We start from the raw sequence: 25,524 nt of genomic DNA on the forward strand, positions 1-25,524 counted from the left end.
CCAGGAGAGATGAGATAATTTAAGAATTGCTGTACTACCTGAAAGTCATGAATTAAAAAAAACAAAGAGACTGGATAGCATTTTTCAAGAAATTATAAAGGAAAACTGCCATGATATCCTAGAACCAGAGGGTAACACAGTCATTGAAAAAATCCATTGATCATCTTTTAAAAGAGATAGCAAAATTAAAACTCAAAGAAATATTGTAGCCAAATTCCAGAACTAGCAGGTCTAGAAGAAAATACTGTAAGCAGCCAGAAACAAACAATTCAAATATGAAGGTACCACACTCAGGATTACACAGGACTTAGAAGTTTCTACACGAAAAGATCAGAGGGCTTTCCATCAGGAAAGTTTGAAAGTCCCCTATTTCATTGAATATCCATATTTTTCCCTGAAAGATTATGCTCAGTTTTGCTGGGTAGTTGACTCTTGGTTGCAATTCAAACTCCTTTGCCTTCCAGAATATTATATTTGATGCCCTCTGAGCTAATAAATAAAACTAAGAGTTAGTATTATGTGGGAAAGTCAACAAAACAAATAAACCTTTGGTTAATTTGATTTAGAAAGAAAAAAGAAAACTAAATTACCAGTATCAAAAATGAAAAGAGTGAATTCACCACCAATGAAGAGGAAATTAAATCAATAATTAGGAGCTATTTTGCCCAACTGTATGCCAATAAATCTGACCCAGGAATTATGCAAACAGAGTTACAAAACACTTCACACAAATAAAGTGAAATCTAAATGATTATACAGTATAATTATTATAGATTATGTATATAGAGATTATATAGTATGTTGAGTTAATATAATAAATATGTTATAAAAATGACAATTCTAACCAAATTAATTTACTTAATAAGTGCCATACCAATCCAACTACCAAAAAAATTATTTTATGGAGCTAGAAAAAAATAATAACAAAATTCATCTGGAAGAACAAAAGCTCAAGAATTAATGAAAAATGAAAAGGAAGGCGGCCTAGCCATATCACATCTAGAACTATATTATAAAGCACCAAACATCAAAACTGTTTGGTACTGGCTAAGAAATAGAGTGGTGGATCAATGGAATATATTAGGTAGAGAAGACATAGCAGTAAATGACTATAGTGATCTACTGTTTGACAGACTCAAAGACTCCAGCTTCTGGGATAAGAACTCACTATTTGACAAAAACTTCTGGGAAAACTAGAAAAAATATGGCAGAAACTGGCATAGATCAATGTCTCACACTACATACCAAGATAAAGTCAAAATGGCTAGATGATTTAGACATAAAGGTGCCATAAGCAAATTAGGAAAGCAAGGAATAATTAACCTGTCAGATCTATGGAGAAGGGAAGAATTTATGACCAAATGAGAGCTAGAGAACATTCTGAAATGCAGGATGGATAATTTTTATTACCTTAAATTAAAAAGATTTTGCACAAACAAAACCAATGCAACCATGATTAGAAGGAAAGCAGAAGGATGGGAAATAATTTTTAACAAGTGTTTCTGATTAGGGCCTTATTTCTCAAATATATAGAGAACTGCATCAAATTTATAAGAAGACAAGTCATTCACCAATTGATAGTCAAAGGATACAAACAGGCAGTTTTCAGAAGAAGAAATTAAAGCTATCTATAGTCATATAAGAATTCTGTAAGTCACTATTGATTAGAAAAATGCAAATTTAAACAACTCTGAGGTACCACCTCACACCTATCAGATTAGCTAAATGACAGAAAAGGAAAATGATAAATGTTAGAGAAAATGTAGGAAGATTGGGACACTAATGCATTGTTGGTGGAGTTGTGAACTGATCCAATTATTCTGGAGAGCAATTTGGAACTATGCCCAAGGACAATCAAACTGTACCACTAGGTCTATATACCAAAGAGATCATAAAAAAGGGAAAAGGGCCTACATGCACAAAAATATTCATAGCATCTCTTTTTCTGGTGGGAAAGAATCAGAAACTGAGGGAATGTCCATCAACTGAGGGGTGGTTGAACAAGTTGTGATACATGAATGCTATTGTACTATAAGTGATGAGCAGGCAGATTTCAGAAAAACCTGGAAAGACCTATATGAACTGATGTTGAGTGAAATCAGAAGAACCAAGAGAATATTGTGCACAGTAACAGCAATATTGTACAATGATCAATTATGATAGACTTAGCTCTTCTCAGCAATACAATGATCCAAGACAATTACAAAAGACTCATGATGGAATGTGCTATCCACATCCAGACAGAGAACTGGAGATTCTGAATGTAGATCAAAGCATACTATTTTCACTTTTTTTGTTTTTTGTGGCTTCTCTCTTTTGTTCTGATTCTTCTTTCACAACACGACTAATATGGAAATATGTTTACATGATTGCACATGTATAACCTATATCAGATTTCTTGCTGTCTTGGAGAGGAGATATGGGAGGGAAGCAGGGAGAAAAATTTGGAGCTCAAAATCTTATTAAAAAATTAATGTTGAAAACTATTTACATGTAATTGGAAAAAAATACTATTAAAAAGAAAAAAGCACTCTGTACATAATAACATCCAACAGCTATTCATATAAAACATGTCATTATTCAGGGATATGGGAAGGCGGAGGGAAGAAGCATTTATTAATCACCTGCTATATGCCAGACACTGTGCTAAGTACCTGATAAATATTCTTCCATTTAATCTTCAGTATGATTCTGTGAGGTAGGTGCTATTGTTATCCCTATTTTACAACTGAAGAAACTGAGGCACAGAGAGGCTAATTGACTTGACCAGGACACACAGCTAGTAAGTATCTAAAGCTAGATTTGAACCTGAGTCCTCCAGACTCCAGGCTCAGGACTCTATCCCCCTGAACCACCTAGCTACCTCAAAGCTTAAGATAGTTTAAGTACATTCTTCTGTCTAGTCTTCAATCCATTATTTCTCCTAAATAGAACTAAGTATGAGAATTGAACCAAATCCAAGGATTAAAACCAAAACATCTTACTAACCCCTTGGTGTATATGGGTGGCAACAAGCTATACAACTCACTAAAGAACTCATTAAACAACTCTTTCATCTTATGGAATCTTTCTCCAATGATATCAAATATCATTTGCACTCACATAAAATTCTTAATGTACAATAAGGAAATATAGGGACTGAAGGTTTTGAGTTTGAATTTGAAAATAATATTGAACCAATGGAGGAAAGAAATACCTACAAATACATGTCTTAAAAAAATACTGTCATTCTGAAACTAAAGCAGAATGGAAAAAATACTTTTAAATTAACTAACACCTAAGCAATAACAGTCTTAATGTATACTTTCAAATTTGTTAAATGGATCAAAACAGACTTGGAAAGCACCCTAACAAAACTCTACACAATATATATTAACAAAATATAGGGCCCATCACCCTGAGGCAAGTATAGAAAAACTGATAAAATGGAAGAAGATAGATATTTTAAAGTACAAGACAAACAGGTAGAAAATCTACAATAACCCTTTTGGAATAAGAAGTCATCAATTAATTGAGAAAAAGTAAAGGCTGATACCTGGCTCACAGCATTGGATTTCTTAACTATCTTATCTCTCTGGAAGGGACCTATGAAATTACTAAGATACAAGAGTGAAATTAAAAGGTCCTCAATGGGAAACATTCACATGAACTCAGCCAACAATATAGATGCATGAGGCATTTGACAAATGGCTCAGTCCTGAGGTTTTGCAAATGGAAAGGTTTAGTATGACAATTCAGGACCAGGTCACTGCCCACAGAAACTAAAGTATAGTTATCCATAAGCAGTCTAAACTTAGTACTCAATGTAGATTATACAAGGAAATAGTGGAGATGGAGCAAACACCTCACTGCTAGCAAGAAAAATTTAGTATTTACCAAATACTTAGCAACACATGACCAAAATGATACATCAGAAGCTACACCAACATATTCAATAAATAAGCATGGAAATTTCCACATCTTGTAAGAGTCTTTCATTTTTCATGGACTTGGAATATCTGTATTACAAATGAACGAATGAGTGAAAAAGCATTTGTTGTTGTTCAGTCATGACTCTTTATGAACCCATTTAGGGATTTCTTGGCAAAGATACTAGAGTGGTTTGCCATTTCCTTCTTTAGCTTATTTTACAGATGAGGAAACTGAGGCAAACGGAGTTAAATGACTTGCCCAGGGTCACACAGCTAGGAAGTAGTTGAGGCCTAAATTCGAACTCAAGAAGATGGGTCTTCCTGATTCCCAGCCCAATGCTCTATCTATTGTACCACTTAGCTACCCTGAAAAGGCATTTATTTAGGGCTTTTTCTGAGCCAAGTCCTGTATAAGTAATGGGAATATAAACACAAAAGTGAATAACTTTAAGCCATTTACATTGTAATCTGTGGATACAAAACATGTAGGGGAGCAGTAGCTGTAAAGGGGTGTTTGGATTCAGAAGGTTGTACTGATGTATGAGAATGGGGAATAAAGTCCTAGGAGCATAGACTGACACTTTCCTTCCAGTAGCAGTGGCAACATTCAATCAATTAATCAACAAGCATTCAATAATCATCTATGTGCCAAACACTGTACCAAGTGCTGAGAATACAAATGCGAAGAGAAAATATACTGTGTTCTCAAGAAGTGGATATTCTTGTGGTGGGGGAGAAGGGAAGGAAACATAAAGAAATTACCATTAGTTAATGTCTCATGAGGCCTAGCACTTCTAGGGTCAGTTCTAGTTATGCTTCATTTTATCCCATGGCCATCTTTTAGCCAGGTGCCTGTACCTTATACCCCTGTTCCTGCTCTCTAGTTCTGGAGCTATAAACAAATCAATACCTTTTGCAAACTAGTTTCTGACCTCATCCCTTGAGATGGCTCTCTCTAAAGTTGTCACTGTTCTCTTAATTTTCTCAAGTATTCATGAGTATTCCTATCAATATAAAATGTACAAAATATCTGGGAGCTCATATATAAGGATATGTAGAAAAAATATTAAGAAAATAAATACAAGGCAATGAAATACAATGTCATTTGGGAGGGAAAGCACCAGCAGTTGCAAGGATTAGAGCAAGTTTCATTCAGAAGATGGCATTTAAAGGTACCTCTTGAGGGAAGAGAAGGGTTCTCTGAGGTGCACTGAAGTCATGAAGGAAGTCAGTACAAAAATCACAGAGTCTGTATATGAATGTAATGGAACACTATTGTGCTACAAGAAGTGATGAACAGGAGGACTTCAGAGAGGCCTGGAAGGATTTATATGAACAGATGCTGAGTGAAATGAGCAGAACCAGGAGAATACCATATACAACAGCCACAGTGATTGAGTACTGTTTCTGATAGACAGCCCTTCACAGCAATGCAAGGACCTAAAACACGTACTGTTTTGAGACTATTGAGGCAAAATGCCTTACACATCCAAAGAAAGAACTATGGAAACGGAACACAAAATGAAGTAGACTATTTTCTCTTGTATTATACCTTTTTTTGGTTTGGTTTTTCTCATGGCTTCTCCCATTCATTTTGATTCTTCTATGCAACATGACTAATGTGAAAATATAATTAATAAGAATGTATGTGTAGAACCCATATAAGATTGCACACCATCTCAGGGTGGGAGAGAGGAGGAAGGTGGAGAAAATTTAAGACTTAAAGTGATTGTTGAAAATTGAAAACAAATAAATTAATTTTAAAAAATTACAGAGCCTGCAGAGGGGTGCCATATTTGAATAGTAGAAGGCCAATTTGACTGGATTGCAGAAGAGTAATGGAAAGTGAGGCTGGAAAGACAGGTAGGGGCTAGGTTAAGAAAGGTTTTAAAAGCTAAATGGTGGAGTTTATATTTTATCCTTGGACCACTACAGAGCCACTGAACTTTAGTGAGTGGATGAGTGACCCAGTCAGATCTGTACTTAAAGAAAATCACTTTGGAAACATTATCAAGAATGAATTTGAAGAAGAGATTTGAAGCAGGGAGCCAATTAGGATGCAGATGTAATCACCTAAGTGAGAAGTAATAAATTAAGGTGGTGGCTATATGGGTGAAATAGGAGGGATGGGATATGAAAGATGTTATGGAAGGATGAAGAATAATATTTGACAACTGATTAGGTATGTAGTATGAGGAAGAATAAGGAGTCAAGATAAATTTTGCTGGGCTTGCTATGATGAGAGACTAGAAGAATGATGGTACCTTCAATAGAAACAAGGCAGTTTGGCACAGGGGTAGGTTTGAGGAGAAACACAATGAGTTCAGGTTTGGACATACTGAGACTGAGATGTCCCTGGGACATCTAGTTTGAAATGTTTAGTTAGGGAGATGGTGATGCAGGACTGAAGCTCAGGGCAGAGATGGTGACAATTAAATCTATGGCAGCTGATAAAAAAGAAAGTGTAGAGAGAAAAGGACCTGAGACAGAGCCTTTGGCAGTACCCACAGTGAGCAAAGTCAGCAAAGAGGACTAGAAGTAGTTAGATCAGTGGGAGAAGTGCCAAGAGAATACAATGTCATGAAAACTCAGAGACAAGAAAATATTGATCAGGAGAGAGTGATTAGAAATATCCAAAGTATCAGAGAGGCCAAGGATGAGGTCTGAGAAAAGATCAGTATTCTTGGCAATTAAGAGGACAGTGACAACTTTAGAGAAAATAGTCTAAAGTGATGAAGTAAGAAGCTTGTTTGCAAAGGGTATTGATTTGCTTATGGTTCCAGAACTGCAGAGCAGAAACAGGGGTGTAAGGTACAGTGACAAGGAACCTAGTTAAAAGATGGCCATGGGATAAAATAATGCATGACTAGAAGTGACCTAGAAATACTAAGCCCCATGAGGCAATAGCCAAAATCAGGACAGCAGGGTTCCAGTCTGGGAGTCCAGAGCTGAAAAGGCTAAGTCCTCCAGATCATGGTCTCAAAGCACCCTGAAACCTCCACTGGTAAACTTACTGGAACCAGGCCATTTTTACAGACTGAACTGACCATTTTCACAGACTGAACTGCTCCTCACATTCATCTAAACATAACATTATCCATGAAAACTTAAGAACCACATTTTTAACATGTTGCCACACCAACTCTTAAAAATCTCTAAGGTACATTGAACAAAAGGTTTTCAAAATATAAAGACCCAGATAAGATGAAAATCATGTGGGAGCAACCTGACATACATAGCCTGTTGTCTTATGTGCTCCTGGAGTTGTGCTGAGGATGCTTTCAGTGAGCCCACAGAGGAAAAACTTGTATCAATAATGAAAAAATTGGCAAAAATAATTAAACAAATGGCAAAAAGAATAACAATGACTCAAATGATTTCATAAAGGAGATGGGCACACTTACAATGGAATTTCAGAAAACTCTTTTTGAGTTTGATGGCACATATACAACTAATAGACCAATAACACAAAGCAGGATAACATTTAAAAAGCTAGTATTTGCTATAACCATCATGAAAAAATACATTCTCCCACAATATTTTACAGATAGTGTAAAAATGTCTTAGGATCTCCATACAACAGTATAAGCTGTGGCTGTTGCCATGACAAAAACCACAGGAAGAAAGGTATATTCCCACAAACTAGCATCAAATACTGCCATTGCAGAAGCAGCTTTAGAAAACTAGTAAAAAATTTATGGAAGGACACTGAAAGATTATATCAATAGCTGGTCAGCATGCACAAAAGAAAATTTGATTAAAGGCAACCAAAAAAAAACATGTTGAATGGAATTGGGGTGAGGAGAAGCAAATATCCCTGAAATTCTCAATGCACTCAGTTATCAGTTGAAAATGAAAGTCAAAAGGTTAGGGTAATACAAGAAATTAAAACAATGTAAAGAACAAAATTAACAATTAAATATTAATAAAAATTATACTACAGGGGGCGGAGCCAAGATGGTGGAGTAGAAAGACACACATATGCAGGGTCTCCCCACAGCCCATAAAATACCTGTAGAGAGGGACTCTCAACAAATTTTGGAGCAGCAGAAGTGGAGGACAACAGATTGGAGGAGATTTCCAGTCCAGGGTGAGCTGGGGGGCCCACAGGAGACATTGGTTGCACCAGGCATGGAGCAGAGCCCAGCCCAGCCTTGGCTGCCTGGTACAGCTCGCAAACAGCCCTCAGGGGTGGAATCTCCAGTTGAGGAATCCCCAGTCCCAGCAGCGGTTTGAAGATCCCTCAACCCACAGGCACCAAAGGTCAGTGACAGGGATTTTTTCAGCTGTCCAGGAAGGGAGAAGAGCCTTCTCATAGCTCCAGCAGCAGGCAGCCACCTCAGAGGCTACATCACAGGGCCAGCAGCGGCATACATTGTTGGAGCGTTAAAACCCCGAGGGCAATGAGGAGCTGATCCTTGCCTCTATCCACTGTAGAAGCCCTGGGTGAGCTGGTCTTTGTCTCACACTGAATGTCGGCCCTGCCCATCCAGCTTATCTGAAAATCAGCCCCCAGTGCTGACTTGGGAACTGGAGTCCAGGCGGCTGTGGAGAGGTATCTGCTAAGATTCTGGGCACAAAAATCCCTCTCTGCATCCAGACCAGTACATGCTTGATTGTGCCACCCTGGAGGAACTGAGATCTCACAGATTCCCAGAGTATACCCTACTCTTGACAAGGACCCAAAAGTCATTTAACTGGTTGGGGAAAATGCCCCAAAAAAGGGAAAAAAAATAAGACTGTAGAAGGTTACTTTCTGGTGAACAGATATCTTCTCCCATCCTTTCAGATGAGGAAGAACAATGCTTACCATCAGGGAAAGACATAAAAGTCAAGGCTTCTGTATCCCAAACATCCAAAATAAATATTCAATGGGCTCAGGCCATGGGAGAGCTCAAAAAGGATTTTGAAAATCAAGTAAGAGAGGTGGAGGAACAATTGGGAAGAGAAATGAGAGAGATGCAAGAAAAGCATGAAAAGCAGGTCAATACCTTGCTAAAGGAGACCCAAAAAAAATACTGAAGAAAATAACACCTTGAAAAATAGGCTAACTCAATTGGCAAAAGAGGTCCAAAAAGCCAATGAGGAGAAGAATGCTTTAAAAAGCAGAATTAGCCAAATGGAAAAGAAGTTTCAAAAGCTCACTGAAGAAAATAGTTCTTTAAATATTAGAATGGAACTGATGGAGGCTAATGACTTAATGAGAAACCAAGAAATCACAAAACAAAACCAAAAGAATAAAAAAATGAAAGATAATGTGAAATATCTCATTGGAAAAACAACTGACCTGGAAAAGAGATCCAGGAGAGACGATTTAAAAATTATGGGACTACCTGAAAGCCTTGATCAAAAAAAGAGCCTAGACATTATCTTTCATGAAATTATCAAGGAAAACTGCCCTGAGATTCTAGAACCAGGGGGCAAAATAAATATTGAAAGAATCCACCAATCACCTCCTGAAAGAGATCCAAAAAAAGAAACTCCTAGGAACATTGTGGCCAAATTCCAGAGTTCCCAGGTCAAGGAGAAAATATTGCAGGCAGTTAGAAAGAAACAATTCAAGTATTGTGGAAATACAATCAGGATAACACAAGATTTAGTGGCTTCTACATTAAGGGACTAAAGGGAGTGGAATATGATATTCCAGAAGTCAAAGGAACTAGGACTAAAACCAAGAATCACCTACCCAGCAAAACTGAATATAATACTTCAGGGGAAAAAATGGTCTTTCAATGAAATAGAGGACTTTCAAGCATTCTTGATGAAAAGACCATAGTTGAAAAGAAAATTTGACTTTCAAACACAAGAATGAAGAGAAGCATGAAAAGGTAAACAGCAAAGAGAAGTCATAAGGGACTTACTAAAGTTGAACTGTTTACATTCCTACATGGAAAGACAATATTTGTAACTCTTGAAACTTTTTTCAGTATCTGGGTAGTTGGTGGGATTACACACACACACACACACACACACACACACACAGCACAGGGTGAATTGAATAGGATGGGATCATATCTTAAAATAATAAAATTAAGCCATGAAAGAAAAATATATTGGGAGGAGAAAGGGAGAAATGGAATGGGGCAAATTATCTCTCATAAAAGAGGCAAGTAAAAGACTTTTCAGTGGAGGGAAACAGGGAGGAGTTAAGAGAAAAAACATGAAGCTTACTCATCATATTTAACTAAAGGAAGGAATAAAATGCACACTCATTTTGGTATGAAAACCTATCTTACAATACAGGATAGTGGGGGAGAAGGGGATAAGCAGGGTGGGGGGGGATAATGGAAGGGAGGGCAGTGGGAGAAGGGAGCAATTTGAAGTCAACACTCTTGGGGAGGGACAGGATCAAAAGAGAGAATAGAAGCAATGCGGGGCAGGATAGGATGGAGGGAAATATAGTTAACTTTACACAACACAACTATTATGAAAGTCATTTGCAAAACTACACAGATATGGCCTATATTGAATTGCTTGCCTTCTCAAAGGGAATGGGTAGGGAGGGAGGGATGAAGAGAACCTGAAACTCAAAGTTTTAGGAACAACTGTTGAGTATTGTTCTTGCAACTAGGAAATAAGAAATACAGGTAACGGGGTATAGAAAGTTAACTTGCCCTTCAGGACAAAAGAGAAGATGGGGATAAAGGAAGGGAGGGATGTTAGAAGGGAGGACAGATTGGTGATAGGGGTAATTAGAAAGCTTGGTGTTTTGGGGTGGGGGGAGGGGACAAATGGGGAAAAAATTTGGAACCCAAAATTTTGTGGAAATGAATGTTGAAAACTTAAATAAATAAATTTAAATATAAAAAAAATTATACTACAAAGTCTTGCAATGCAACTAGAGAAAAGAAAGAATTCCCTAAGAAGGAGGATATAGAAAATTTTCATCAACTATAAGGTTAAAGGAAGACTAATGTAAAGAGATTGGATTAAATGCAAAATAAAGTTTGTTAAACATTAATAAATGAAAATATAATTATGTCATATGAAATAACTGGAGTTCTGTCTTCTATGCCAACTAGAAAGAAGAGGGGCTGGAATAGATCCATAATTATTGGTTCAAATGCTTTACATTGGTACATGAATTACTAACAAAGTACATAATTTGCTTCTTTGATGCAAACCTGATCCCCTCTTTCTTAACAGAAGGCATAGTATATTTATTACCCTGAGAGAGAGAGAGAGAGGGGGAGAGAGAGAGAGAGAGAGAGAGAGAGAGAGAGAGAGAGAGAGAGAGAGAGAGAGAGAGAGAGAGAGAGAGAGAGAACAGTAAGTTTATATCACTCAAAAAAATCTATAAACACTTACCAAAAAAGAGAATATATTAGCTGAGGAGATAAAATAGGGTATGCCAAAAAGTACAAGGAGGGGTAAAAAGAACAATTCATCATCTGCTCAGTGATTATTGAATAATCCACCCAAATGTATTATTTGAGGATCCCAAAGCTTTTGACTCAGTTATATACTCATAGCTTATTAATGCACTAAAATATACACAGCTAGGGTAGGTAGGTAGCACAGTGTATAGAGCACTGGGCTTGGAATCAGGAAGATTCATCTTCCTAAGTTCAAACAGCCTCAGTGGTGTGACCCTAGGAAAGTCATTTAACTCTGTTTGCCTCCATTTCCTCCTATGTAAAATGCACTAGAGAAGGAAATGACAAACCATTCCAGTATGTTTGCCAAGGAAACCCCAAATGGGGTCATGGAGAGTCAGAAATGACTGAAATGACTGAACAAAAACAACAAATATACATAATATACACAAGCATTTTGAGAATGCTAGAGTCCTTGAGATTCATATGGAAAACTTGTCACCAACACAATAATATTCAAAACTGATAAGACACATATCATCTTCCAGGGACAATTTAAACCCAACTCTGCCTAGCCCTAAATTCTATTATGACCACTTCTGAAGAGAACTGAGTCAACAAAGTCTCAAGTCGAGGAAGAAGTCATATGGAAACATCATATTAATCACTTGATTTACATGATTGATGTCAAGTTAGCTCCAGGGTAAAAGTGCATTAAACAGCTATTTTATCTCATGGAAATTTTCTTCAACAATATCAAAATGTCACCTAGATTCAGGAAGCATACAATTCTTTTTTAAAAATAAGTATACAATTCTTCATGGGTTCCAAGGAAGCATAGAGACTATAGGCTTTGAGTTTGAATCCAAGCTCAAATTGAATCAATATATGAAGGTAACACTGGAAAATCCCTTGGTCTTCCCTAGACAAGACATATCAAGCATATGGCTCTCAAGGAGAACATTGAAGCTGCATATATTAAAAGATTAGTTAGCATCTAACGTTAAAGCTTATCAGGAAGAAATCATTGAGAGCAATTGACATGTATGCAATATTGGTCTTAATATATCCTTCTGGCAAGGTGAAATATACAACTAAGGATCCAGAAGGCATCTACCCAAAACAAAGGACAGGGAAGTGAGGAAAGCACAGAACTCCCAAGCTCCTTATCTAGAGATTACAAGTGAGGGCTCATTATCTCATTTGGTCCTTACCACAATTCCCTGACGTAGGTACTACGAGTAAGGTGGTTAGAAGGAGCCTTGGACAGAGTACCATTCCTGAAGTCAGGAAGACATCTTCCCGCATTCAAATCCAGCCTCAGTTACTTACTAGCTGGCTGACCCTGGGCAAGGCACTGCCTCAGATTCCTAATCTGTAAAATGGGCTGGAGAAGGAAATGGCCAACCACTACAGTATCTCTGCCAAGAAAACCCCAAATGGGGTCATGAAGAGTCAGACACGACTGGAACAACTCAACAACAATACTTGTGCTCCCATTTTGCAGACAAGGAAAGTAAGGCTGAGATCAAGTCACTTCAGCAGTCATTTTAGGAGAACTTTGAGTGTGGCTGGTATGTCTAGTTGATTCAGGTTTTACTTTGGAGGAGGCAGGGAACACTATTAGTGCATTGTTTATTGAGTTTATTTGTCTTCTTTTGATGGGAGGAGTTATTAGTTAGGGAAGTGGTTACATTGTAATGTAAGCAGATTATCAAAACCCTGCTATTCCAGTCACAGATTTCCTGATTGAGTGAGAGAAAGAGACTGGAGAAGAACCAAGTGAGGCCCAGCTAGCATATATATATTCCCAAACTCCCTTGAGGGTTAATCTGGGGCAAAAGATACCAGTCTCCTCTGGTGCCTGCATGAGATCTAGACACTCGGGCCAAGAAAGAACATAAAAAGGAATAACCCAAGGAACTAGATGGAATAATTTAGAAGTTCAGCATCACCATGCTACTCTTGGACCAGGACAAGTGTGTACATTATTTTTGGATTTGCATATTCTCTTGGGATTGGAATTATGATTTTACTTGTGTAAGATACTTTCAGTGCAGAAATTCTCTCTACCAATGCAGATCTGCGACTCTTTCACCACTCATATAGTCTTAGAAAGTTACTGGGGTACTGAGAGGTTAAGGGATTTGCCTAGGAGCATATAGCCCATATATATCAAAGTAGGCCTTGAATTCAGGTCTTCTTGACTCCAAGGCCTAACTCTATCTATCATGCCATGCTTTGTCTCTTGTAAATAAAGATTATAAAAATGTATTCTTGTATGGAGATAAGGGATAGAAGGGGAAGGGAGAAGTAGGTGCAAGGTATGGCAGCAGTGACAGCAGAAGATAGGCAGACAATTGGGTTCATAGCAAGGAAACTCTCTGGGCTGAGAAGGGCCAGCTCAGGAACTGAAGAAAGTCAGGAAAATAGAAAAGCTCAACGTGCTGAAAGAAACCTCAGAAGTCATACAGTTCGGGTCCTTTATTTTGCAGGTGAGAAATCTGAGGAACAAAGACTTACTCAAGGTCACACAGAGATCAAATAACAATCAGAATTTGAACTTGGATCTTCAAATGGAACACTTCTTTTCACTATTTTGTGCTTCCTAGATCAGGCTTCAGGGAAGGCAAAAGCTTTAAGGGTAAAGGCAAAAAGGTCCCTTAGCCTTATTCCTTTTTCTTTTCTGAAGCATATTGTTTATTACTTTAGTGTATCATAAGTATATTAAATACATGTAGGGAATATAGCTCACATTGTGCTTTTGTTAAATATAAAATTTATATGCAGAAACCAGCAGCTGCCTCCTTGCTCTGCCATTTTGTGATCAAACTTTTAAGATTACATTATTTTTTTATATTATTCTGAACTTAAGGAATAAAATAAGAATTTCCATAACAAAGTAGAATAGAAAAAAAGATGAAAACATGAAACTGAAAATCTATTATGTAGAACTTGTTATTCCTTTTAAATATATAATGAAGTTGCTATGTAACTTTTTCTTTTTCCTTTTTTTTCCCTCTCCTTCCCACCCTGCACCCATTCTAGAGATGGCTACCACTAGAAACAAATATTTATGTATGTTCATATATATATGCATATATGTGTATATACATATGATACATATGTAAAACCATTTTAAAAGGAGGAGTCTGGGGAGGGGGGGGAGCAGAGCCAAGATGGCAAAGTAGAAGCAGAGACCAGCTAGAGCTCTCCCCCCAAATCCCTCAAAAAACCTGTAAAAAAAATTACTTTAAACAAATTCTTGAGCAGTAGAAGTCACAAAATGACAGACTGAAGCAAATTGCTGTTGGGAAGGGTTTATCATATCAGGTTGGGAGTGGAGCACAGTTCCATGTGGGTCATGCCAGTGCAGAAAGAATGGGAGAAGGCTTTAGGGAACTGAATTGAGGGTGGCTGCTGCGGATTCCAGACTTCTCAACCTACAAATGCTAAAGACAGCTTCAAAGGTCAGCAGAAAGCATCTCTTGAGAGGAGAGTTTGGTCCAATTCCAGTCCCATCCCCACCTGATTCCAGCCCCAGTGCAGTTTCAGCTATTGCTGAAGTGGAGGCTGCTTCCTGAGACCTCCATTTAAAAAAGCTCAAAAGTCGAGGGGAGGAGCCAAGATGGTGGAGTAGAAAGATACACATATGCTAGCTCCTAACCCACAGCCCATAAAAAAGCTCAAAAGTCAAGTAATTTGGCTGGGAAAATGAGCAAACAGAGAAAAAGAAAGACTATAGATTCTAACTTGCTTGGTGAAGAGATATTTTCTTGCATGACAAGGAAGATCAAAACATACAGCCAGAAGAAGACAACAAAGCCAAAGCTCCTGCATCTAAAGCCTCTAAGAAAAATATGAATTGATCTCAGGCCATGGAAGAGCTCAAAAAGGATTTTGAAAATCAAGTAAGAGAAGTAGAGGAAAAATTGGGAAGAGAAATGAGAGTGATATAAGAAAATCATGAAAAATGAGTCAACAGCTTGCTAAAGGAAACCCCCAAAATGCTAAAGAAAATAGCCCCTTTAAAATTAGACTAACCCAAATGGCAAAAGAGGTCCATAAAGCCAATGAGAAGAATGCCTTAAAAAGCAGAATGGGGCCAATGGAAAACAAGGTCCAAAATCTCACTTAAGAAATAATTCTTTAAAAATTAGAAAGGAGCAAATGGAAACTAATGACTTTACGAGAAATCAAGAAATTATAAAATAAAACCAAAAGAATGAAAAAATAAAAAAGAATGTGAAGTATCTCATTGGAAAAACAATTGACCTGGAAATGGATCCAGGAGAGGTAATTTTAAAATTATTGGACTACCTGAAAGCCATGATCAGAAAAAGAGCCTAGACATTATCTTTCAAAAAATTATCAAGGAAAACTGCCCTGATATTCTAGAACCTAAAGGTAAAATAAAAATGGAAGGAATCCACCAGACACCTCCTGAAAGAGATCTCAAAAGGAAAACTCCTAGGAATATTGTAGCCAAATTCCAGAGTTCTCAGATCAAGGAGAAAGAAACATTTCAAGTACTGTGGAAACACAATCAGGATAACACAGGATTTAGTTGCTTCTACACTAAGGGATCAGAGGGCATGGAATATGATATTCTAGAGGTCAAATGAGTTAGGATTAAAACCAAGAACCACCTACGCAGTAGAACTGAGTATGCTACTTCAGGGGAAAAATGGAATTTCAATGAAATAGAGGACTTCCAAGCATTGTTGTTGAAAAGACTGGAGCTGAATAGAAAATCTGACTTTCAAAAACAGTAATTAAGAGAAGCATGAAAAGCTAAACAGGAAAGAGAAACCATAAGGCACTTATTAAAGCTGAATTGCTTACATTTGTACATGGAAATATGATATTTGTAACTCATTGGACCTTTTTCAGTACTAGAATAGTTGGAGGAATATATATATATGTGTGTGTGTGTGTGTGTATGTATGTATGTATATATGTATGTAAAAAATGGAGAGACAGAGGGTGCAGAGTGAGCTGCATATGAAGTTATGATATCTAAAAAAAGAAAATTAAGGGTTGAGGGAAATATAATAGGAGAAAGAAAAAGGGAGAGGTAGAATGTAGTTAATCATCTTACATAAAAGAGGCAAGAAAGAGCTTTTACAGTGGAGCAGAAGAAGGGGAAGGTGAGAGGGAATAAGTGAGCCTTCCTTTCACTGGATTTGGCTTCAGGAGGGAATAACATACATACTCAATTGGGTATAGAAGTTTATTTTACCTTATAAGAAAGCAAGGGAGAAGAGGATAAGAGGGGGGGATAATAGAAGGGATGGCAAATTGGGGGAAGGGATAATCAGAAGCAAACACTTTTGCAGAGGGACAAGTCAAAGGAGAGAATTGAATAAATGGAGGGCAGGGCAGGATAGAGGGAAATATAGTTAGTCTTTCACAACATGACTGTTACGGAAGTGTTTAGTATGACTACATATGCATAAGTGGAACTCAAAGCTTTAAAAATTAATTTTAGAGGTTGTTTTTATATGCAACTAGGAAATAAGATATACAGGCAATGGTGTGTAGAAATCTATCTTACCCTACAGGCAAGTAGAAGGTAAGGGGATAAGGGAGGAGTGATAGAAGGAAGGGCAGATTGGAGGAAGGGGCAAATACATGCTGTTCTGGGGTGGGAGTAGAATATTGCCTGCCCTTCAGCGTTTTGCATTGATTGCTAGATGTATTCACCAAATCAGTGACAATAATAGAAAAGCAAACAACATCAACAAAACTTACATTTTAATAAGTCTCCTGCTCTTCCCAACACATCCCTGGCTCTGTATTACCCCCAATTTTATAAAAATGACTCCATTATCCCTCCCTGACACGACAGCTTTGGACTTCTCCCAACTCACAGGGTTAGTTTACTCATATTCTCAACATACATATTGTTAATAAAATTCTCATAGAGAAACAAGTCTAAGGAAGTGAAATTCTTTTTTTTTTTTTTTACTATCCTGATTGAATGTGGTAATGATATAGCTGGATCTTGTCACCACTAAGGCCTGAAATGCATGAAAATGGAAGAACACTGAAAGTTTAAACCAAGATTCCACTTATCTCCCTCCCCTCCCCAGCCTCCTCCACCCTAAAGGGAGACAATGGGACAATGACAAAGAAGAGTTCTAGCTGACCTATACATTCTTTTTTTAAAAATGTTTTATTTTTGCCTTAGGCCATCATGCCTGACTCTGGGCGGGTCAGTCACCTGCTGGACCTGATAATACCCAATTTTGCTGGGTAGATTATTCCTGTTTGTCATCCTACTTCCTTTGCTGCTGCCTAATGGGTGTTCAGGAGGATTAACACTTCTGGTGTGAGGACTTGCTGAGTCCTTTTTAGGGCTGCTCATCTACCTTTGGTGTCCACCCAATTCATTCAACTCTCACCTCTAGCTCCAAGAAGCTGTAGAATGCACATTGACCGCACCCCAGTAAATCATCTTGACAAATGGGCTAAACCATGTAGAAGTTTACTAGCAGACCTCAGAACTGTGGTGAGTTTGAGCAATGCCTTCCTCAAGCATGGAAAGACTTTCCCCAACAAAAGAGGCAGATAAGAACAGTTTGTTCCAGCAACCATCAAGTTGGCTGAATCAGGCATTGTGGAGCACCTAAAACTTGATCAGACCTTGAAGATGCCAAGGTTATCCACTGCATCCCAGGCCATTGCCAATCATCCTGACTTTTGTCTTGCCACTAGACTTTGATGACTTTGAAGAAAGAGAAGGTGAGGTTGATGACTTTGTGCGACTCTCTTTCACTTAAATGTGATTTCATGAGTGACTCAAGACATCACTCAATGAAGTCATTAATCATTGTCAAAAATGGACAAAAACATTATTTCCATAATATTGTGTTCTACCTATATGAGTTTGTGATATCTCCCTGCCTCTAACACTGTAAGATCCATAAAAGCAGGGACTATTTCTTATCTAAACTTTCTATCTTCCCCAATGTTCTTCACATAGTAGATGCCTTAATAAATATTTGTTGATTCTTAAAAAAAAAAATGTTTTTTTTTTCCCCAATTACACGTAAAGACAATTTTTTGACATTCATTTAAAAACATTTTGAGTTTCAAATTTTCTCTCTCCCTCCCTCACCACCCCAACTCCCAGAAACAGTAAGCAATTTGATATAGGTTACACATGACATATACATTTTTATGGATGTATTGAATTATACTTAGTCACAAGACTGCATTCTTAAGACACCCACATTTGCTTTTTATCTCTATAATTAAATACAACCACATTTGATAGAAGATTGGAATAATTGACTTATTTTACACTTAGATGGCAACAGGAGTACCCTGCCTGTGCCTGAAAGAAAAGAATAATAGCATATAGTATAGAATATTCTATATTCTATAATAGAATATAGAATAACAGCAGCCAAAGCTTTCCATCTCCTCAGAAGAAATGTATTAATATTCTCTTATGTCCCAGATCTCCCTAATAAAACAACTTTAATCTCAAATCTTCAAACAAAGACTTACCTCTAAAATTACTGAAAAACAGTAAACTTTAGGACAAGAAGATGTCATTAGAATATAAGCTCCTTCAGGGTAAGGATTGTTCATTTTTATCTTTGTATTTCCAGCACCTGGAATAGCGTTGAGTACATAGCAGGTGCTTAATAAATGCATGTTGATTGATGTCAGAATTGAACACCTGGAAATTTGGATAAAACAAAAAGGAGAAAGAATTATGATGCCAAGGAAGGAAATCAGCAGGAAATAGTCTCAGCTATATGTAAAGTGAGGCCCATTGTCAGTTTCCCATAAGCATAAAAAATCTTTTTTATTTTTTAAATTTTTATTTTCAGTTCCAAATTCTTTTTCTCCCTCTACCTCCTCCTCCTCCAATTGAGAAGACAAGAAGTATGATAGCTATTATACATCTGAACTCATGTAAAACACATTTTCACATTAGCTATGTTGGGGGGAAAAAGGCAAGAAATGAAAAAATATGCTTTAATCTAAACTCAGAGTTCATCAATTCTCTTTCTGGAGTTGCATAGCATTTTTCATCATGAGTCCTTTGGATTTGTCTTGGATTATCGAATTAATCAAAGTAGCTAAGACTTTCACAATTGATTGTCATCATTATAATAATTGTTGTTGCTATGTACAATGTTCTTTTATTTCTGCTTACTTCACTTTGTATCAGTTCATGTAAGTCTTCAGAGGTTTTTCTGAAAGCATCTCCCTCATCATTTGTTACAGCACAATAGTATTCTATCATAAACATATACCACAATTTGTTCATCCATTTCCCAATAAATGGGCATCCTCTCAATTTCTAACTTTTTGTGACCACAAAAAGAGCTGCTATGTTTGTCCATATGTATCCTTTTCCTTTTTCTTTGATCTCTTTGTGATATGTACCTAGTAGATATTGCTGGGTCAAAGGGTCAAAAGGTATACACAATTTTATAACCCTTTGGGCTTAGTTCCAAAATGTTCTGCAGAATGGTTGGACTACTTCACAACTCTTCCAATAGGGAATTATTATTTTGTTCACTTCCCTTTTAGCATTTGCCATTTTACTTTTCTTTCATGTTAGTCAATCTGATGAATGTGAGGTGGTACCTTAGAATTGTTTTAATTCACATTTTTCTAATTATTAGTGATTTAGAACATTTTATATGACTCAATAGCTTTGATTTCTTCTTCTGAAAACTGTCTGTACATATCCTTTGATCATTTTTCAATTGAGTAATGGCTCTTATTTTTATACATTGGTCTCAGTTTCTTATATATTTGAGAAATGAAGCCTTTATCAGAGAAACTTGCTGTAAATCTCACCCCTCCCCCAACCCCAGTTTCCTACTTTCCTTCTAATTTTGGCTGCATTGGTTTTATTTGCTGCAAAACCTTTTTAATATGATAAAAATTATCCCATTTTACCTCCCATGATCCACTCTATCTTTGTTATGTTTGGTCATGAACTCTTCCCTCATCCATAGATCTGATAAATCACTTTTTCTATGCTCCCTTTTATGTCTAAATCATGTGACCATTTTGACTTTATCTTTGTATATGCTATGTATATTGGTCTATGCCTAGTTTCTGCCAGATTATTCTCCAGTTTTTCCAGCATTTTTGCTGAATATTGAGTTCTTGCAGCTCAAAGAATCTTATAGAGAATTTGTGCCAGGATCTGAGGCTAACATGATGGAGTGCGAGGAACTAAAAGAGATATATGTCATTTTGTAACAGTTGGCTACTATTTTAGAAACTAGATCTGTGATTGTTTCGCCTTGTTAACTTTTAGATTTTAGGGAAACTGGGTGCATCATTCCTTAAATAGAAGTCAGTCAGTCAACAAGTATTTGCTTGTTATGTGCCAAAGCACTTGGAATAAAGCCCAAAAGGGACCAAACCAAGGCACTAAATTCACCTCTCTCCACTGCCAGCTAAAAGAGTATTCCTTTTCTTTTTTAAAAAAACTCTCTTTTGCTATTTTGAACTTGACAAACACCCACAAACCTAAACATTTCTATAGGGTTTCCAAATCCCATTTCCATATATTTATCCCAAAAGACAGTTTATCTAAACTAATTAATGTAGGAGATTATAATCTTAATTTAAACTCTGAAAGGGAGGATTCTCTATATGAAAATGGTGCTGCCAATTGAAGAGCAAAGACTTTCTCTTTGACTTGAACTACCAGGGCCCCAACTCACATCCAGAAAGAACTCCATTAAAATCATGAAGTTTCTTAGAAGGGGAGATGTGAAGTTAAAAGAATGTCCTTCCTCCTTCTTCCATCAATCAATTATTGGTCCTGGATCTTTCTCCTTCAAGTATCTCCAAGAGCCCCAGAGATAGAGAGGCTCATTATTTTGAGACTTCCATACCACTTGGCTCCTTTGCCCTCTACATCCTGCTTAATCATGTTGAATTTAACAAAGCAAAAATGGTAAACTAGATAAAGTTTTTCTTTAGTGTTCTCAAACTAACTTTTTGGCAGTGTTGTCTTAGCCCCATAGTCCTTACTCTCCCCATCTATACTTTCAAGAATCCTATATATTCATGATCCCTCCCTTTCATTTTTATAAATACCCAGGGTCAGGAGAGGCCATGACACTTGATTTGAGAGAATTTATTACAATACCTATAGATTAAGAAATTATATTACATTCCTCCCTAAAAATAGATAAAGAAATTGAGGGCTAGAGAGATAAAGTAATTTTCCCATAGTTACCTGTCCCAGGAGTGTTTATATTTCAAGTTTTACCTTTGATTGTGGAATTTTGCTTTTGTCCCTTTTAAAAGAAATTTCATATATCACTGAGTAAATGGAATAGGTAGCTGAGAATCAGAGTTCATCTGAAATCATACCAATGGCTGTTTTTTCTCCCTCCTGATAAGGCCTCATGGGGTTAGGTCAGGGACTTCAACGAAGAGAATACAATTTGATTTGTATCAAATGATTTTTGTTCAGTGCAATAATTATAAAAAACATATATTTAGTCCAGATTTTGACTGGTCTCTTAATTTTTTAAAAATCTGTAATTAGATTTGTGGTTCAGCTTCAACAAAAATTAATGTTAGATTTTTTTGAATCAGTTTAAGGTTCAGGAAATTAGTGCGGTTTATTCAACTTCAGGGTTCCCAGTTGTTTAGGTTATTCAAATTCACACAGAAGCATTTTCTCAACCAGGGTACAGGACAGGTTGCTTTAGAAAAATTACCTACTAGACTTTGTAGAAATGAACTACGGTGAAGTTATGGTATAAGAAGTTAGCATTTAGTGGAAAGAACAGTAGACCAGGAGATGTCGATTCTAGTCCACTACACATCTACATGACAAGCATCTTCACTTTTTTGATCATTAGTATCCTCACTTATTAATCAAGGGAAATAATGATTGGTTTAAGGAACTCCCCACAAAGGACTAAATGAGATCATGGGTCAACAGCCTTTCTTTGGAGGGGACCTCCAGTAGAGGTAGATTTGTACACTGATTGGGCTTTAGAGATTGAGACTATCTCCTGATCACTGAGACTCAGGAAGATGGACTCTTGTTGGAGGAGCCAGTTCCCTCTGAGTGAGTAGTAAAGTTTCATTTCCAAGATATATAAGAAACAGATTCAAATTTATAAGAATAAGAGCCATTCCTCCACTAATAAATTGTCAAAGGATATGAACAGACTTCGAAGGAAGAAATCCAAGTTATCAACAATTATATGAAAAATGCTCCTTCAATAATAATCAGAGAAATGTAGGTTAAAGCAACTCTAAAGCTCTACGATCCAACAGATTAGCAATACTGACAAAAAAGAAAAATGATAAATACTGGGGATGCTGCAGGAAAATAGGTAGAGCTGTGAATTGGTGAATTGGTCTAGCCATGCTGAAAAGAAAGTTGGAACTTTATTTCAAAAGCTGGGGGGGGCGGAGCCAAGATGGCGGAGTGAAAGCAACGACTCACCTAAGCTCCTGGAAAAACTCCTTTGGATATCTCTGGGGGGAGAGTCTGACCAGACTTTGGAGGTGTAGAATCCAGTGGGAGACGGACTTTGACAGATTCGGAGCCCAGGCTGGACTGGAAGGTCCACGGGAGGGATCTGTTCCGCGGGGGTAAGACCCCGGCGCACAGCGCAGCGCGGTCGGCGCGGCAGGGCGGAGGTGACCCGAGGGGCCCGAGAGTGGTGGGCGAGACCAGCGGAGCAGGAGATAAGCCAGGCCGAGCCAACGATATCAGCGCAACAGCCTTTGAAATCTTCAGCCTAAAGACGGGACTTCAGTGGGTCACTACTTGAACATCCAGAAGCTGGGATGCCGGAGTGATCAGTAAGTGCTCTCCCCTCCCCCCCGATGACCGTGAGGGAACCATAAAATTCTTCCCCAGATTGATCCTGGATCAGTGGGAGCAGCAGAAGGGGGCGGGTGATCTCATAACACCAGAGGCTGGAGAGGTGGCAAAGGGGGATTCTTCCTACCGTGGTGGAGGCTGTCTGGAGGGACAGACGACCCAGGGCAGAGAAAAATTCGCACTGAGACCCAAGCAAGCCTCAGCCCGGGAGACGAGCCCCAGGAGGGGCGGGAACACGCATTAGCCTCTAGGCGTGCCCCAGCCCTCCAGGGGAAAAGGGAAGACAATAGGGAAGCTGGGATCACCATCCCCCGGACCTTGCCTTTGCCTCAGGCCAGCTGAGGAGATATCCTGAGACCAGACCACACCTCCCACACACCTATCAAGCTAAACCCAGGGTTGATCTGGGAAACAACAACAACAACAACAACAAAAAAAAAAAAAAGCCTGCTTTTAGCCTAGACAAACATCAACTCAACTTGAAGATCTGTACCTTCTGACTGAAAGAACCAAAAGCTACAACACTCAGCCAACATCATGAATCGGAAAAAGCAGACGAAAAGTGAAAAAACCATAGAATCTTTCTATGGGGATAAGGACCAAAACACAAACACCAAAGAGGTCAGAGCTGAGACTGTACTTCCATCTGAAACCTCAGATGGGACTATGAATTTCTCGCAAGCACAACTAGATTACCTGGAACGTCTGAAGAAGGATATAAAAGAAAAACTGGCCAATGATTTTAAAACCATAAAAAAAGAATTCACTGATGAGAACATCAATCTGAAAAAGAAAATTGAAGAAATGGAAAAGGAAGTTCAAAAATTAACTGGAGAGAATAATTCCCTAAAAGGAAGAGTTAATCAAACGGAAAAGGAAACTCAAAACCTAATAGGGAAAATTGATCAGATGGAAAAGGAAACCCAAAACCTAACTGGGAAAATTGGTCGAATGGAAAAAGAAGTACAAAAATTAAATGGAGAAAATAGCTCCTTAAAGGGAAAAATTGGCCAGATGGAAAAGGAGATGCGAAAGCTAACTGAAGAAAACACTACGATCAAGATCAAAAGCTACTGAACTGTGCCTCTTTGACCAAATACCCCTGCTAGAAATCAAAGAAAGAGGAAAAGGACCTATATGTATAAACATATTATTAGACATTGTTTTTGTTATAGCTAAAAATGCCAAGGAAGAATTTGTTTTGCTTGACCATGCATATTTGTTACAAAAGTCTTGTTTTTCTTTTTTCTTTCTTTCTAATGGAGTAAGGGGTGGGAATGAAAGAATATATATGCTGGTTAATTGAAAAATAAATGTTCAAGAAAGAGTGAACTGTGAAAAGGCCTATTCCTTCTATCTCTTCCCTCTCTTGTGTACTCTCTCCTTTGCTTTTCTAAGAGTGCAACAAAAGGGTGGCAGGTGCACCCATTCTCAGGAGTAAAAAACAGTGACTCGTAGGAGAAGTGAAGAGCAAATGGCTTATTCTTTCCGTGGGTGAACCGAAGAGGGAAGTTTCTGGATCTCTAAATCCTGACTGCCTTCTTCTGTCTTTCTGTTTCTCAGTTCAAGTAAAAAAAAATCCTGAGAAAAGAACTCTCCAGCCTTAATAGTTACTTACTTTGGAGGTAGTCCTGAATTCAAGAGTTAGGGGCTAGTCTCTCAGAGGGAGAAAATTTTCCTAAAAGAGAGCTTCTTAGAGGAAAAAGAAAAGATCTTCCACAAGGGATAGTCCTGCTAAAACTATGTCATAAGGTGGGGCAGGAGATCTAGACTTTGACAGATTTCCATGATAGTGGTGAGATATTAGATAATGGATCTCCAAGGTGAATGGGGAGTACTTGTTCAAGCAGTTCCTGAAAACATCTTTGCTCCATAGTATATGGAGGGGGGGAGAGGGAGAGGAGTCTAATAGGCTATTTGAGTATTTTGATGTTTTTGTATTTCTTCCAAGCTCCTATGAGTCCTTTGTGTACTTTCTGCGGGGATGAAATAAAAATTGTGCCATAGTTGATACCCATAATGTATGTTGAGTGCTTGTGCATGGAGTTGGGGGAGGGAGCCTATTACTCACATTTGGGGAAATCTTTAGATGTGAGCTATACAAAGGTTTACTCAGGAGATTTTCTTGGAGTTTCTTGATGTGGGTACATATGCAAAAGAAAGAAACTGATCCCTCTGGGATCCAGCCTTCAATATTGGACTCTTCCCCACCCCAGGTTCATATGATCTTGAGCCTTTTGGGGGGCCTGGGTCATATAAAATGAAGGCCCAGTGTAGATAGTGTCTAAAGTTCCTTCTAGCTCTAAAAATGCTATTCTATGACTTTCCAGGAGAAGGGAATTAAAGCTAAAGGCAAAGAATGGGAGGGAAAATGACCTGCCATTTGACCTAGTCATTTGGGCTTCTTCAGACGGCCAAGATTTCTCCTAGTTCTCCTCTGGGGGTGCTTAAC

The 25,524-nt window shown here is 37.9% G+C and overlaps 1 long non-coding RNA gene across 2 annotated transcripts in view; it reads right to left on the reverse strand.

Annotated features, from left to right (window-relative positions):
* The window catches only part of LOC140497151 (uncharacterized), a 108,231-nt gene that overhangs the window by 12,222 nt on the left and 70,485 nt on the right, over positions 1-25,524 (reverse strand). Inside the window, exons 1-2 of one of the 2 annotated variants that reach the window (XR_011964547.1) lie at positions 22,689-22,986; positions 18,746-18,920 (exon numbers count right to left, since the gene is read on the reverse strand). This is a non-coding gene — a long non-coding RNA (uncharacterized lncRNA). Of the gene's footprint in view, positions 1-18,745; positions 18,921-22,688; positions 22,987-25,524 lie in introns of those variants that run through there. The other variant, XR_011964546.1, reaches the window with a different exon arrangement.

Source organism: Notamacropus eugenii, chromosome 3 (assembly GCF_028372415.1).
Source record: "Notamacropus eugenii isolate mMacEug1 chromosome 3, mMacEug1.pri_v2, whole genome shotgun sequence".
NCBI classification, from domain to species: Eukaryota; Metazoa; Chordata; class Mammalia; order Diprotodontia; family Macropodidae; genus Notamacropus; species Notamacropus eugenii.